This window comes from Schistocerca serialis, chromosome 9 (genome assembly GCF_023864345.2).
Source record: "Schistocerca serialis cubense isolate TAMUIC-IGC-003099 chromosome 9, iqSchSeri2.2, whole genome shotgun sequence".
NCBI lineage: Eukaryota > Metazoa > Arthropoda > Insecta > Orthoptera > Acrididae > Schistocerca > Schistocerca serialis.
In genome coordinates, this window is record NC_064646.1 from 78,192,746 (window position 1) to 78,203,256 (window position 10,511).

Sequence of the window (10,511 nt, forward strand, 5' to 3'; positions counted from 1 at the left end):
TGTGTCCACGCAGGAAAATCAGCAGCTGCTAGTGCCTGCACAACCTTACAGAAGAGCACTTGCCCCCGAAAGGCAAAGGTCCCGAGTTCGAGTCTCGGTCGGGCACACAGTTTTAATCTGCCAGGAAGTTTCATGTCAGCGCACACTCCGCTGCAGAGTGAAAATCTCATTCTGGAAACATTCCCCAGGCTGTGGCTAAGCCATGTCTCCGCTACATCCTTTCTTTCAGGAGTGCTAGTTCTGCAAGGTTCGCAGGAGAGCTTCTGTAAAGTTTGGAAGATAGGAGACGAGATACTGGCAGAAGTAAAGCTGTGAGTACCGGGCGTGAGTCGTGCTTCGGTAGCTCAGTTGGTAGAGCATTTGCCCGCGAAAGGCAAAGGTCCCGAGTTCGAGTCTCGGTCGGGCACACAGTTTTAATCTGCCAGGAAGGTTTTATACACAGACTGTACAACACGCCTAGAACTAATTATATGCCACTCTAAGCCATATAACACAGCATAAAACAGTGGTCACAGAAAGATATTGCTGGGATATGGGCCGTAGTGAGGTTGGTAAGTATGCCGGAAGTTCAGTCGTGTAGAAGGAGGTGGGTATCGGTAGCTTTGCTGCAAACTGACCTAGTGACGCGTATAACTACGTCATCAGTCCATCTGTGTAGGAGGAAGTGAGTCTTCCTAGCGCTATTGAACACTCGTTTGTAGTGATGTAGCGAAGTACCTCACGAACCTATCATGTAGCAGGAAGTGGGCTCCTGTAGCCTTGATGGACATTAGGCAGTGATAACATTACAAATGTGACACCAGTCCAGTTGCGTAGCTCGAGCCATGCCTCAGCTGCTCTGCTGGACACTGGCTCTAGTGACATTGCTACATTTGATACCAGTCCATTCGTGTAGGAGGAAGTGGGACTCCCTGGTTTTGCTGATTTTTCTGGACAATGGACCTTAGAGATGTTGCTCACCAGCTCAGTCATGTAGCTTGAGGTGGGCCTCCATTGCGTTACTGGATACTGGTGCCGAACGTTTTGGCTAAGTATGTCACCAGACCAGTCGCGTAGCAGGGGGTGAACCTGCCTAGTTTTGCTGGGTACTGGGCCACAATGATATTGCTACGTCACCAACCCAGTCATGTAGCTGAAGGTGAGTCTCAATAGTTTTTTTCTTAACACTGGCCCCTAGTGACGTTGCTAGGTATGTGAGCAGTCCAATCGTATTGAAACCTTCCCGTCTCCTCTATACCTCTTTTGTTAATGATAACCTTCCCTTTTACAATAAACTATGAAATCTTTCCTTAGGATTTCTTTCTCTTGCTTAATAATAACAAATGAAATCTTACCTTTGAAATTTATTCTCTTTCTCAATCTTCGCATACGAATTTAATTGCTGCTTATTAAAAGTGATTTTCTGATTATCTCGACGAAACATAGAATGTGTCGTCGTCGTGGCCCTCAGTCGTTATCTGCAATAACCCAAAACTGTTCCTTACCTTTTTTACTGTTACTGGATCGCCATCTGACTGCTACATCGAACTGCGACATGAATATACTTACTCGTTTTACTATACTCTATTAGCTGCTGGTGGGCTTTCATAGTAAGTGGTTGTATTTATTACCAAAGCTGACGTTATTCTTTAATTAATTTGACTGAAGTTACGCAATTCATAGTTAAACTTTTCCTTGACAACAATAAAATTTTGCAAAGTCTTACGTTGATGGTTTTTGGGATGGATTATAATTAGAAATGCAATATTGTTGGCAGAAGTTAATTATATTCTGAATGAAATGACTTTACAAACGTTCAAATGAGACTTACTTTTTACAATAATCTTACAACTAGCCATGTGTAAACATACCTTCAGTAGTCTTGAGTTTCTCAAAAAATTAATTCAGTAATAATAGTTCCTCTTATTATAATAGTTAGCTTATGTCTCTGTACATACGTTTATAATCTCTTGTAAATCGAAGCCTGTGGCTGGCAGGCACACCGCTCCTCTCAACCTCTCGCTTCAGACCTGCTACCGACTCGCTTCACTTCTTGCTTACTACTGACTCCTACCAACGCTAAAGTGCGGTGTCTCCTGCCAACAATGCTTCTGGTGCAGACAATCCCTGCTACCATTACAAAATGTATCAATGCCCGGTCTTTCCCGCTCTTTCCTTAAAATGTATCCATACGCGGTCTCTCCCGCCCTTTTTAAAATTATATCAGTTTCGGGTCTCTCTTGTCAACAATACTTTGGTGCAGAAATTCCCTGCTACCACAATTATTTCCAACATGACAGATATTAATTGTTGTTGTTGTTGTTGTCTTCAGTCCTGAGACTGGTTTGATGCAGCTCTCCAAGCTACTCTATCCTGTGCCATCTTCTTCATCTCCCAGTAATTACTGCAACCTACATCCTTCTGAATCTGCTTAGTGTATTCATCTCTTGGTCTCCCTCTACGATTTTTACCCTCCACGCTGCCCTCCAATGCTAAATTTGTGATCCCTTGATGCCTCAGAACATGTCCTACCAACCGGTCCCTTCTTCTTGTCAAGTTGTGCCACAAACTCCTCCCCAATTTTATTCGATACCTCCTCATTAGTTATGTGATCTACCCATCTAATCTTCAGCATTCTTCTGTAGCACCACACTTCTAAAGCTCCTATTCTCTTCCTGTCCAAACTATTTATCGTCCATGTTTCACTTCCATACATGGCTACACTCCATACAAATACTTCCAGAAACGACTTCCTGACACTTAAATCAATAATCGGTGTTAACAAATTTCTCTTCTTCAGAAACGCTTCCCTTCCCATTGCCAGTCTACATTTTATATCCTCTCTACTTCGACCATAATAAGTTATTTTGCCCTCCCAAATAGAAAAACTCCTTTACTACTTTAAGTGTCTCATTTCCTAATCTAATTGCCTCAGCATCACCCGACTTAATTCGACTACATTCCATTATACTCGTTTTGCTTTTGTTGATGTTCATCTTGTATCCTCCTTTCAAGACACTGTCCATTCCGTTTATCTGCTCTTCCAAGTCCTTTGCTGTCTCTAACAGAATTACAATGTCATCGGCGAACCTCAAAGTTTTTATTTCTTCTCCATGGACTTTAATACCTACTCCGAATTTTTCTTTTGTATCCTTTACTGCTTGCTCAATATACAGATTGAATAACATCGGGGACAGGCTACAACCCTGTCTCACTCCCTTCCCAACCGCTGCTTCCCTTTCATGCCCCTCTACTCTTATAACTGCCATCTGGTTTCTGTACAAATTATAAATAGCCTTTCGCCCCCTGTATTTTACTGCTGCCACCTTAAGAATTTGAAAGAGAGTATTCCAGTCCACATTGTCAAAAGCTTTCTCTAAGCCTACAAATACTAGAAACGTAGATTTGCCTTTCCTTAATCTTTCTTCTAAGATAAGTCGTAGGGTCAGTATTGCCTCACGTGTTCCAATATTTCTACGGAATCCAAACTGATCTTCGCCGAGGTCGGCTTCTACCAGTTTTTCCATTCGTCTGTAAATAATTCGCGTTAGTATTTTGCAGCTGTGACTTATTAGACTGATAGTTCCGTAATTTTCACATCTGTCAACACCTGCTATCTTTGGGATTGGAATTATTATGTTCTTCTTGAAGTCTGAGGATATTTCGCCTGTTTTAATTAGTCCAACTTAATCCTATTAATAAAATATAAACATCTCTCATAAACTGTTATTTTACAATAGACAATAGAAATATACGCGTCTTACAGTATAACAGGAGGTGGGAACCTAGCCATGCTGACACTGAGTCATGCTGATGCTACTAAGTTTGTGAGCAGTACAGTTGCGTAGCAGGTAGTGAGGCAATGTTGCCTTCTTGGACACTGGGTCATGGTGAAGTAGCTGAGTGTGGCACCGGTCGAGTCTTGTAGCAGGAAGGATACGTGATTCGAGGAGCCAGTCTGCTGACGCAGCTTCGAAACAGGGCGCCGCAGACGGCAGCGACCTGCTGAAGGAGAACGCATCCAGCTGTCCCCGTATCCACGCATCCGCCCGCCAGGGCACCCACCCGTCTGTCCGCCCCCGGCGTCGCGCCGCCTCCCGTGCCAACGGTGGGCACTCGGCAGCCGCGGCGCTCTTCATTTCAATTAATTAACACGCGAGAAATGCATTTTTATGTTTCGTCGCCGGCGGCGCCGCGTGAAGGGGCCGCCAGCGTATTTGCGCTCGCGCGCCCCGCAAATGACGCTGTAAACCATAAGGATATATACTGTGTGGCGCGGCCGCGACAGCCCCGCGCCGCGTTCGCCATTCACTCGCGTCAACGCGCGCGCGGATGGCGTTAGGTGCGGACAGAGGCCCGGAAAAACAAAAAAGGAATTTCTGCCTACGGAAGGGGGGCAGCGAGGCTCGCGCGAGAGTACATTTAAAGTTAAATAAAGATTTGTATGACTCCCTTTTGTCAACGAGGATGAATGTGCGGGCAACGCACTTGGCGTCCATTGGGCGGCGGCCCTCACTCCGCACAAGACACGGCCTCCGGCAGGCGGCGGTGGACGCCGTCGCATTTCGCTCGCGGACCCCCCTAATGCGGATTGATACCGAATTTTTGTGCGGTTAATTTTTTCCCCCCGGTGCACTTCCCCTGTCTTTTGGCGCTCTGGCGGCGGGGCCGGAATAAAAAGCCTCGCGCGAGATGGCACGCTTTACTTGAGGTATAATGTGTCGCACGCGTTCATCACAGCCTGATTACCCCTGCCTCCGCGCGAGTTCACCGCTGTTCGCGGCGCTGCGTCCAGGTCCCAGCTCTACGTTATTTAATCCATCCACATCAGCGGGTGAATGGGAAAACCGTGTTTCTGAGACTATTCGTTCACGCGCAGTAATATCTTAATCTATGGTATCTCGGTACTGTGTGTAAGAATCGGCTGCGGAAACTTTGCTACGAAAGCTATTGACAGCCTTTCGTCGCTCATCAGAGAAAATGGAACACGAAGAGGGCCAATTATTTAATGCCGTGGTCTCGTAAGCGACCTCGCGGAAACATGGGTAGCGTGCACTCACACTCACGGATGGTCTGTGTCCATAAGGCCGTCGGCACACGGACCGTGCTGTCAAACGTTAAAGTTGTTCGTGCCAAGTTCAAAGTGCTGCTGAACGCTCAGGAACGATGCGACTTGTGCATACGGTACGTGGGCCCCAACGTGGTATACGCGATCGCAACGCACTCCAGCGGCAGTTGCGGGATGTTTCTAGTTCGTAAATCACGCTGTTTACTCAACGGGCGCGCGTAAAATTCACACGTTAGCTGTATTAAAACGCACATTTCCTCCATCGTCGACGAAAAGGAAAGTACCGTGTCCAATCAATAAGTACACAGGCTTATAAAAGTTCCATTACAAACAGTGTGGTACAAATTTGGAATACTTATCCTCATAAGATAAACATTATTTCATCGTTCCCACATTTTAGTAAAACCGCAAGGTCAGTCTTACTTAATCACTGTTCCTTCCCAGTAGCAGAGTCTTTGCAATATGTGAATTACGAAGCGTAAAATAAAAAGGAGCAAAATATCTTCATACAAGTAGCGCAAGCTGTCCTTTAGATTAAGCCAATCGAACAAAGTCACCCCGTAAAAAAAGGTGAACTTAAATTTACATAACATCAAATATTATAATACGTACTTACATTAAACTAATAATAAAGACTCAGAACCTAATAAAAACGCGAATGTTAGAAAATAAAATTCAGGAGTGTCAAGACGCGACACTCTGCCCTCTACTGCCAAGTCAAGACAACACAGTGAGGCTACCGATTACGCTAAACCAGCAACGCACGTATTATAACTAATCAAAGTGTGTTACCCGTTGTAGAAAGCCTTATCGTAGATATGTTACTAATTGCAATTTAATTATAACAAATTGTACCAAGAACAATGCGTTTTGGTGGATCTTCCGTGTGTCGCTGTCTTCAAATAGCCTACTCTCATAATACGAAAGTTACAATAATTCTTTTGCCACGAATATGATGTTTCTCATTATTTAATTGGAACGAGTCACACGGTTACCAGCGGGTTTTCCAGTGATTCTCAATTCGCTGGTGCCCAGAAACGGCATATATACATATAGGCTTGAAATGAATGCCAATATGGCGCCTCACAACTCTGTACTGAAGGGAGACGGCGTGCGTGTGACGTAGGTGGCGTTGTGCCATCTCATTGGTCAACGCTGAGACGCACGCTCAGAATATCTAATATGCCAGATATTGCTCTGCACATTCGGAGAGACCCCCGAACGTGCTGTTCCACGCTATGACGTCAGAAACTCGGCACGCTCAACGCTCATCGTTCGGATGCACGGTCCGTGTGCCGACGGCTTAACGTCTACGTACCAGATCCGCCGCGACACGCTCAGAGACGTGCTGCTGTTCGCCCACACCCGAATTAATTAAATGTCTATAGGATTGGGGAAAGGGCACACTCTGAAATCACACATAAGGACGTCTTGTGAAATTGCACATCTACTGAGTCAAGAAAAAACACTCGTAAAGGGGGGGGGCATCTTCACATTCTATAGTCATATGATATGATAAAATTAATCGTTGTGGGTTCCTAATGACGATGTATAACCAGTAATTATTACTGACACAATGGAAAATACCCTCTGCTTTGCACTTTCTAATGGTTTGCACAGTATGAATGTAGATGTACATGTAGTGTCGTTTTCATTGCATTGCCAAAACAGTATTTCTTTTCCTATGTTACTTCTCATGCACAGGAAGAAAGACATTGATTCTCATCCTCCAACATTTTAACATATCCTGCATCTGGCACACCGTCCGTCCAAAATGTTCCAAAACTGAGTCAGCACAGGAACTACAGTGACAACTTGAATTAACAACTGTAAATAACAGATGTGCCGTCGACCAGTCAGGCAGAGTGAAATAGTGGTCGTTGCGGCCGTAGTGTGTCAACGTTTGTCAAAAATCGCAATGGAGCAACATCTCTAAATTAAGTGTTCAAGGTATTCTTCAGAATGTTTCGAAGAAGAGAAAAGTGTGTGCAAAGTTCTTCCCGCGACTTCAGAAAAAAAAATAAAAAAAGCACGCTGCGTCGATGTCAGCCGCGACTTGAATGAAACATACAGTGCAGGAAATTCTGTTGCGGAAAACATCATCACGAGTGACGAGACTTGGTGTTATCAATACGAAACTACGACAAAGTGCAGATATTCACATGTCAACGCTTTGACGAAATAACTGACGTTCAGACCAACTGATGCGAGAGCTAAACAAAATCTCAAACAAGGACTTCTGACATTTGCACGAGGTTTTATGAATGTTGTATGCATTGAAAGCGGGTAGGAAGGGGGTGGTGGTGGGGAGAGGGGGGAGGGTGTAGGGACTGTGTAGGACAACTGAAGCATTAAAACCACCAGCATCAATTTTCACTACTTTTTATTAATGGAGTCTCGAAACTCATATCACTAATTTTTGTTCTGGTATTCACAGATCACAATAATCGAGTATCACACTGTTTCCGTCCGTGAGGACGCGGATGAGGGTAATCTTCACGACACGATCACCAAGGGAATATTCAGCCAGACACTAGCGAGTAAGATACATTTCGTCTTACATCGAAACTTCACACGAAGGTTCTGCAATGCCATGTGGGAACCGAGCGAGGTGGCGCAGTGGTTAGCACACTGCACTCGCATTCGGGAGGACGACGGTTCAATCCCGTCTCCGGCCATCCTGATTTAGGTTTTCCGTGATTTCCCTAAATCGCTTCAGGCAAATGCCGGGATGGTTCCTTTGAAAGGGCACAGCCGATTTCCTTCCCCATCCTTCCCTCACCCGAGCTTGCGCTCCGTCTCTAATGACCTCGTTGTCGACGGGACGTTAAACACTGATCTCCTCCTCCTCCTCCGCCATGTGGGATAAGACCGGAATCAAAAGCGCCACATGAAGGAACTTCTCAAAACCTGCAAGCAGACGACGTTTTCAGATGTGAGCGAAAATCATACGAAATATACCAGCACTGATACTGTTCTTTTTTCCAATAGGACTAAACACATCTGGTGACAAAAATACGCGTTCCCTTATAGTTGCAAACGCGGATTTAATATACCTTCATTAAGTGACAGACAGTTTTGATTATGAGAATTTGTTACACCAGTAAAAAAATTGATCGAATAAGAACTATTATGATTAATCACACATACATTAGACAAACGTGTCTGGGAAGAAAAATGAATCAAACGTCGTAAAAACACATTACACTGCAGCAACGAGCATCACGACACACGATGGGAATTTGAAAGTTATTTATCGTTACCAACTCTTGGCTAGTATCCGAAAATGTACATTAGCTGCATTGCTCAAGTGGAGACTGCGACGCGTTGTTTCGAATATCCGTACTTTTCATTAGTGATTCATAAGATGACTGTACAAGAACAACTTTCATCAACTGTCGGAAGACGAGTAAAAACAGCCCTACTACTGTAGTGAAGCGAGCGGGACACAATAAGAACTAAAAACATTTCTATATTTATCATAAATACATCGAAGGTAATATGGAAAAATAAATCTCAAGTGGAGAGTTACGCAGATACGAAAATTTGTGCTTTATCAGTAATAAATCAGAATGGATATCACTAGAGGACCTAGTATCGCAAAAAAAGCTCTAGAGTGCTAGTTAATACCTCAGTACACAGTACGAATAAAAACTGAAATAAGTATGCTAAAGAAATCGAAGCCAGTATCGGAAAATACATTTTAGCCATATAGCTCAAGTGGAAACTGCGATATGCTGTTACGATTAAGTTACATACAAGTATCAGTAGTAAATCAAAACGATCGTCACACAAGAACCTTAACTAGCTATCGGAAAGGACACGAATCAAGGCCCGTACAAAAAGGCTTATAGCTGTATTGGCGAACCGCGATAAATACTATGAATTTAAAAAAAAAATCATCGTAAAGAAAAAAAGGCTGGTAAATCGATTAAATATTGCGATTCCCTCCGATTCTGAAGATATAGCACTTGGCTGCTCATATACAGGGTTATTACAAATGATTGAAGCGATTTCACAGCTCTACAATAACTTTATTACTTGAGATATTTTCACAATGCTTTGTACACACATACAAAAACTCAAAAAGTTTTTTTAGGCATTCACAAATGTTCGATATGTGCCCCTTTAGTGATTCGGCAGACATCAAGCCGATAATCAAGTTCCTCCCACACTCGGCGCAGCATGTCCCCAGCAATGAGTTCGAAAGCATCGTTGATGCGAGCTCGCAGTTCTGGCACGTTTCTTGGTAGAGGAGGTTTAAACACTGAATCTTTCACATAACCCCACAGAAAGAAATCGCATGGGGTTAAGTCGGGAGAGCGTGGAGGCCATGACATGAATTGCTGATCATGATCTCCACCACGACCGATCCATCGGTTTTCCAATCTCCTGTTTAAGAAATGCCGAACATCATGATGGAAGTGCGGTGGAGCACCATCCTGTTGAAAGATGAAGTCGGCGCTGTCGGTCTCCCAATTGTGGCATGAGCCAATTTTCTAGCATGTCCAGATACACGTGTCCTGTAACGTTTTTTTCGCAGAAGAAAAAGGGGCAGGAAACCTTAAACCATGAGATTGCACAAAACACGTTAAGTTTTGGTGAATTGCGAATTTGCTGCACGAATGCATGAGGATTTTCTACCGCCCAGATTCGCACATTGTGTCTGTTCACTTCACCATTAAGAAAAAATGTTGCTTCATCACTGAAAACAAGTTTCGCACTGAACGCATCCTCTTCCATGAGCTGTTGCAACCGCGCCGAAAATTCAAAGCGTTTGACTTTGTCATCGGGTGTCAGGGCTTGTAGCAATTGTAAACGGTAAGGCTTCTGCTTTAGCCTTTTCCGTAAGATTTTCCAAACCGTCGGCTGTGGTACGTTTAGCTCCCTGCTTGCTTTATTCGTCGACTACGCGTGAAACTTGCCCGCACACGTTCAACCGTTTCTTCGCTCACTTCAGGCCGACCCGTTGATTTCGCCTTACAGAGGCATCCAGAAGCTTTAAACTGCGCATACCATCGCCGAATGGAGTTGGCAGATGGTGGATCTTTGTTGAACTTCGTCCTGAAGTGTCGTTGCACTGTTATGACTGACTGATGTGAGTGCATTTCAAGCACGACATACGCTTTCTCAGCTCCTGTCGCCATTTTGTCTCACTGCCCTCTCGAGCGCTCTGGCGGTAGAAACCTGAAGTGCGGCTTCAGCCGAACCAAACTTTATGAGTTTTTCTACGTATCTGTAGTGTGTCGTGACCATAGGTCAATGAATGGAACTACAGTGATTTATGAAATCGCTTCAATCATTTGTAATAGCCCTGTATAGTGTGAATGTTTCTGCCGTCTTGAAGTATGCTTTTATCTTATACCAGATGGAACCGCCACTTTTTCAGCTACTTTTACTAAGGGGGACAACAGGCTGTGTACGCTGGACACATGTGGTTTACTGGCCAGACCACAACGCAAAC

At 44.2% G+C, this 10,511-nt stretch overlaps 1 non-coding gene across 1 annotated transcript; it reads left to right on the top strand.

The window, feature by feature from the left end:
• Positions 1–332: 332 nt before the first annotated feature.
• On the top strand, positions 333–407 carry Trnas-cga (transfer RNA serine (anticodon CGA)). The gene has a single exon. It is a non-coding gene; the product is annotated as a tRNA-Ser (tRNA).
• Positions 408–10,511: the final 10,104 nt, after the last annotated feature.